The sequence below is a fragment of the Tenrec ecaudatus genome, chromosome 7 (genome assembly GCF_050624435.1).
Source record: "Tenrec ecaudatus isolate mTenEca1 chromosome 7, mTenEca1.hap1, whole genome shotgun sequence".
NCBI classification, from domain to species: domain Eukaryota; kingdom Metazoa; phylum Chordata; class Mammalia; order Afrosoricida; family Tenrecidae; genus Tenrec; species Tenrec ecaudatus.
This window is the reverse complement of record NC_134536.1, coordinates 99,350,765-99,357,313: the sequence shown is the minus strand read 5'-3', so window position 1 is coordinate 99,357,313 and position 6,549 is coordinate 99,350,765. Positions and strand designations below refer to the sequence as shown.

Genomic DNA, 6,549 nt, shown 5'->3' with positions numbered 1-6,549 from the left:
CATGTATAAGAGAGAGTTTTACATAAAGGTTAAGTGAGCATCAAGAAAGCATTCCAACCCAGTGTTGCTCAAGCCCAAAAGTCCAACATTAACCCATTAACCGATATGTCCAACACCAATCCACGAAGTACTCCTCCATCTCACCAAACACACACTATGGTGCCAACTGCAGGAGGAAAGCCGATAGTGAACTTGTAAGCATCTCAGCCCTGGCAGGGGTCTCCACACGGCTGTTCCAGCACCCAGGGCTGAATTGGGGAAGGTCCATGTGGCTTCTCCTTGGGGATGTCTTGCAGGAAGTCAGCCTTGCAAGCTGAAGCAGGGAACTGGCTAAGGCGGCTGCACCCTGGTGTGACCATCACAAAGCAAGAGATCCGAGGACTAGAAAGGAGAGGCTCACCGAGCCATTTATCTCTCTGCCCTTCAATTAACCCCATATGTGTTTATTGGCCAGGTTGGCACCATAAATTAACTACCTCAGTTACTTAACAGAGAAAATCGTCTAAAATGGCATTAGAACCACCGGTGTAGAGGCTAGAATTTATAGCACATCACAAAAGGCAGGATTGTGGCTAGAAGGACCATTAGTGAGTAATTAACTACATCTCGATTATATTGTCTAATGGTCTAGATGTGCAGATCTTTATCTTCGAGTGCTTCAAATTCTCCTCAATTTCAGCAGTCAAAATTGTGTGTTCTGCATATTGGAAGTTGTTAACTAGCCTTCCTCAATCATGATGCTGTGTCTTTCTTCAATTTTAACTTCTCATATCTTAATCATATCTAGAAAGAATTTAAATGTAAAAGCTTATAGTGCTAATCCCTGTTGTTGGATAAGGAATTGTTGACACATCCCAAAGGAAGAGAAGCCGCACTAATAAACAAATATCAAATATAGGGAATTATAATGAAGAACAAAATCTACTCTCAACTCAATATATCTTCATAAAAATTGGGGGGAGGAAACTTTTCTTATTGAATAAACATTAAAGAGTTTGATACTGTGCCTGCACTCCACCAAAAGACTGCAGAAGATGAAAGAAACCTGCCCTTCGTATAGCTGACTGACTGCAAGTGGCTACATTCAAGGGAAAAACGGCTTAAGTTTACAATATATTCACGAATATAAGCCCAAGGTTATGTTCATCATCCTTCAAGGAACAGAACGTAGGAGAGGGTTCCCTGAATTCCATTTTAAAGAGATGGCTTTTATGTTACGTTTACATGCCTGAGATTTACATACTATTCAAAGAGACAAAAAATACAGTTTATGTAAAGTCAATTCTGAAAGAACAGGGGGTGAGGGTAACCTCCTAATTTTCAACAGAGAGAATTAAATCTCTTATTTTAGTGTGTATTTGTCTCAAAAGAAGAATGATTATTTCCATTTTTAAATATATTCTGGATGCTAAGACTTGCCTGTATGGTTGGCAGATAAATAAAAGTGTGTTTTTCTCAATAATTATAAAATGTTAAAAATTGTATCCAAAACCAGTTTCTAAAGTCAACAAAATATTTATACCAAAATTTAAGTTTTTCTATTCTTAACGTCAATTCCAGTTGATACGTTTTATGCTTACAAGAATAAACTGATTAGTTTGCCTTATGTTGTGCTGCTTTTACTTTTTGATTAGTCCTCCTGTCAAATAGAAAACATAAAATTTAGTAACTTTAAAGCAGTAAATTAAATGGCAATCCTCCACTTAAAATGTCCAACTATAATTGAAATATAGATAAATATATGGGTATGCATCACTTAATGGCCATAATATGTTCTATGAAATAGAATCCTGTGCAATCTGGATATTGTACCATATTATATACTGTCAGTCTTCACACAATCAGTAGTTAAATCCACGTAAAGCCTGCTATGTTAAAATGTCATGGGTACCCAGAGGACACACTCCAAGAGTTGTATCCATTAGTTACAGAAGGCTTTCCCAGCTGGATATGCAACTTGGCCATGTAGGAGACTGCCCTTTCACTGTCACCAGTGGGACTTGGTGAATCTGTCATTGCTCTGAGAGGTCAGAGAGTGGCCTGCGAACTACAATGCTGTGACTGGAGGAGCTGGGTGTACAGTTAACATACCTGGTGAGCCCACTTTCTTTACAATTGTGTGTGCAAGTGATGCATTATTTAGCATCTCAGTACATCCAGATAGACAACATTTGCTTGCTTCCCCCTAGAAAAATTAGCAATTTACTTAGTATGCATGTCTCAAGGTTTCACCAAGTTGACTAGCTATTTTTCTCATGGCCTTCATGTAGACTGTGATAGTTAGGTTGAGTGTCAACTAGACACTCCTGATTAGGGGTGGAGGCAAACCTATCAATCAAGTCGCAGCCTGATGACACTTACTTCATGTCATAGGCCACTTCACCTTCCTTCTTCACCGAGCTGCACCAGGACTCATTGTCTGCTGCCAGGGACCAGCCCTATGGGCTGCTGGCCCTGAGAGCTGCCGACATTCTGCCATGTTCCAACGGACCTGGGATCTATGTAACTCTGCACCCATCAGTCTACGACCTCCCGGCTTCCCGTGTCACCAGCATGCTGATACAGGGGCCTGGAGAGGAATTTATAAACTAGCATTGGACTTACAGAATTGGGTTGGACTAGGGTGGGATGTCTTTTTGATTTATAAATACTTCTTGACATAAAGTTATTTCTTGCACACAGATGAGTGTCCCTGGATTTGGTTCTCTACACAACCCAGCCTAACATATAGACTTACCGTTGCAATTTGTGGGGGGGGGGTGACTATTTATTTAACCTGGTGTTCACAGGGCCCTGCTACGGAGCACAAACGAAGTCACTGAGAGCAGGGGCCAGGCCAGGCCTGTGCTGTGTGGGTACCAGCAGGCAGCAGGCCATCAGCCCAACACCCAGAGCAGCAGGACCCGGCTGAGCAGGAGAGCACGGGTTGGGGCCCAGGGGGCTGCCTCCGCCCTCATGGCCTCAGCATAGAACTTGGCCACCTCTTCGTTGGGGTTGCCCTTGGCTGGGTCGAACCACATCTGCATGCAGCGGCCGCTCCCTTGGCGGTAGCTGCTTAGCTCATAGGAGTGGCTCCAGATGTCCTCACACAGGGCCGCAGGCGTGGGGAAGTAGAAATCCATGCGCCGGCAAGTAGTTCCTGCTGGGCACTGGTTATACCCTGAAGCCCAGTTCCAGTCCTTGTGCCAGTTGGTCTTGCAGGTATAGGACGAGCGGCAGTCCTCCTACCACATCTGACAGTCCTCTTGACACAGGGGCACATTCAGCACCCGCTCTTTGCGCCAGCTCTGGTCCACTTGTTGGATCCAGGGCCCCAAGTTGGGGGAGCACTCATAGAAGCAGGTGTCCTGGATGAAGTGGCGCTTGCAGGCAGGCTGCATCTTCCCGTAGTGGTCCCAGTTGAATCTGTACAGGTAGGACACGTCCTTGTGGACTTCCTGGCTGGTGTTGACCGAGCAGCAGGCGTTCTTCTTCCAGGGCCTGCACTGGTCATGCAGCTTGTCCTCAGGGCCTGGCTTTTCCTTGTGGTGCTTGGCGTCCATGCAGACGTTGAGGAGTTCCGTCCTGGCCGGGGTAGTCTGGCGCATGATACCCCATCCGCCAGTCACCAACAGCAAAAGGAACAGCAGCTGCATTGTCTCCTGTCCTGCCATGTTGGTCTCTGGGAGAAGAAATGGTTGCCGGTCCAGCACTGGCTTCGCCTCTGCTCACTCACCCTTGTCTTATTGCAGGGGCAGCAGTAGCTTAGTGGCCTAGGAGACGGGCAGTGGGAGTGGAGCCCAGGAATGGAGCTGGGATCGGACGAAGGCCACTCAGCAGTGAATTATTGTATGTGGGCACCAGCCAGGTCTTCATAGGTGGTAGGAGGAGTGGATTGATAGTAGAGGCTGAAAGCCAGTGGTCAAGCCTCACTTATTCTATGTCCTCGCAAAAGCTCAGTCTGGTAAAATCTTACCTCTGCAATTTTATAAAAGGTCAGTTTTCCTCTAAATACATTACTGTGGACATTCTCTCAAGATTGAGATTGACATATCGCAAGATTATTGTATTTATGAAAGCATTTAATGATTTCCTTATTTAGTTTCTCAAGGACACAACCCTTCTAAAAGAAATCCCCAGCTGGCCACTATTCAAGGTAAATAGCTGTTGCTTTTGTTGTTGTTGTTTGTTTTGGGTCTAGTAGCATCAGTTGTGACTCATCACCCCTATGTACAACACAATGAAGCACTATGCCAGCCTCACAGTTTTAAACTTTGAGCTGATTGTTGCAGCCACTGCTCCAGTCCAGTGGTTGAGGTCTTCCGCTTTTATCACCGATCCCCTACTTTATCAAGCATGATGGTCCTCTCCAAGAACTTGTACTTCTTGATAACATTTTCAAAGTGTGTGGGATAAAGTCTTCCTTTTTCACTGTCCAAGTTTAACATATATATGAAACCATTTAAAACAGCATGGTCAGCATTACATTAAGGTGTCTCTTTATTCCTCAAAGAAGGACCAAAGAATCTGAATTACAGTGCTGATGGAGAATATTAAAAATACCGTGGGTGGCCAAACAGACAAAAGAAGTCTGTCTTGGATGAAGTAGAGCCAGAGTGCTCCTTAGTGGCCAGGATGGTGAGACTTAGGCTTTCATACTTTAGACTTGTTGTCAGGAGAGACCAGTCTCTGGAGAAGGACAGCATGGTTGGTAAAATAGAGGGACAATGAAAAAGAGGAAGATTCTCAGCCAGCTGGATTGACACAGTGGCTACAATAGTTTCAAGCATCGGACCTATTGTGATGATAACATAGAACTGGGCTATTCTTGAGATGTCCTCTAAATTCAGGTAGGATGTACATAAGGTGGTATCTTGACTCTCATGAACTTGTTAAAGCTTTTTTCAACTTCATCCTAAATGTACATATGAGTAAAGGATGGTCTGCTCCACAGCCAGACCCTGGACTTGTTTTGGCTGATGATACTGAGCAGCAGTCAGGACACAGAAGCAGAAAAGGGGGCACATGGGTTAAGTACACCATTACAGATCAGAACACCTGATAGGACTGGTTCTGGGGCCCTCTAACCACCTTGGTGAAGGTATGACTCATGCCCATCTATCCCTGGTAGCTTTAATTCCCATTAAGGATAATCCCCTGAATGCAAAATAATCCCACATAATTCCCTGAATGCAAGGCTTCCTCTCCTTGGTCTAGCTAAGGGAGTTGTAGCCATCCACTTGCAAGCACATGCTTCCTGAAGGGAAAGCTTTTGACATGGCCTGTCAGTGGTCAGAAAGAAATCAATGGAGGATGAATTCTCATGGAGACTCCTATTGGAAACCCTATAGCCTGCTCAGAATTTAAGCTCTAATATAATTGTTTTCTTGGCAATTCATAATTATCTTTTTTTGCACAGTGTGACAGTTTCTGCCACCAGATTAATCTCTGAATCCCGTGACTTTCCTGCTGTTTCCCTGATCCAATAGCTTCCTCTTTCTTGCCTTCTCTCTCATTTAGCAGTTCAGACTTGGGAGATAGCATTTGAGGTTCTCCCATCTGAAAATGGCTTTAGTGTACCTTTACATTTGACTGATAACTTGGCAGTATACAGAATTCTGGACTTCATAATATTTCATTCTCAGAATGTTGAAAGTGCTGTTCTTATCTGCCAGCACTTTGTTACTTAAACTGTATCAGTTCACCTAGAAGCAGGTCTTTGCACATTTTATTATAATGGTTGATTTTGCATAAATAATTGTCAGAGAAACACAACTCTGGTCCACTGAATCATAATCTGTATTTTAAAGAATTTTTGGTGATATGTATGTACATTGTCATTTCAGAAGTATTAATTTAACCTTTCATGTTACCTTCTTTTGTATATGGTAAGGTATTTTCTCTGATGCTGTCAAGATCTTATCAATAATGATCAGAAATATCAACATGATGCATTTCATCTGCATGTTTTAAAAATTATTGGGGAGTTAATGTGTTTTTTAAAATAAATTTACTTTTATACTTCTGGAAAATGTTCTTTTTTTGAATCATTTTATTGGGGGTTCATACAGCTCTTATCACAATCCATACATCCACCTATCGTGTCAAGCACATTTGTTGCCATGATCATTTTCAAAACTATTTCTTTGTGCTTGAGCCCTTGGTATCAGTCCCTCATTTTCCCTTGCCTCTCTCCCCTCTCTCTCTTATAAACCCTGGATAATTTTTTTTCATGCCTTTTACTGACTGATGGGGAAAATGTTCTTATTTTTATGATAATTTCTTTACCATGTTGTCCCCTACTTGGAATGTATACTAAGTGTTTGCTGATCTTCCTGAGTTGATCTTAACCCTCTTATCTTTTCTTTCCTTGTTTTTTTTCTTTTATCTTAATTTTTTCTTTTATCTTAATATTTTTTTCTTTCTGAAAAAATGATTCACTTACTCTTCCATCTCTATTACTGCACTTTATGTCACAGTTTCATTTTAGTGAGCTTTTCTTCACTAAGATATTTAAATTAGAAAAGATTTTTGGTGACAGCAAATATAAGATAATTAAAATTCTAAAGA

General features: G+C 42.4%; 1 pseudogene; it reads right to left on the bottom strand.

Moving 5' to 3' along the window:
* Positions 1 to 2,876: 2,876 nt before the first annotated feature.
* LOC142452867 (folate receptor alpha-like) lies at positions 2,877 to 3,653 on the bottom strand (annotated as a pseudogene).
* Between the last annotated feature and the right edge of the window lie 2,896 nt (positions 3,654 to 6,549).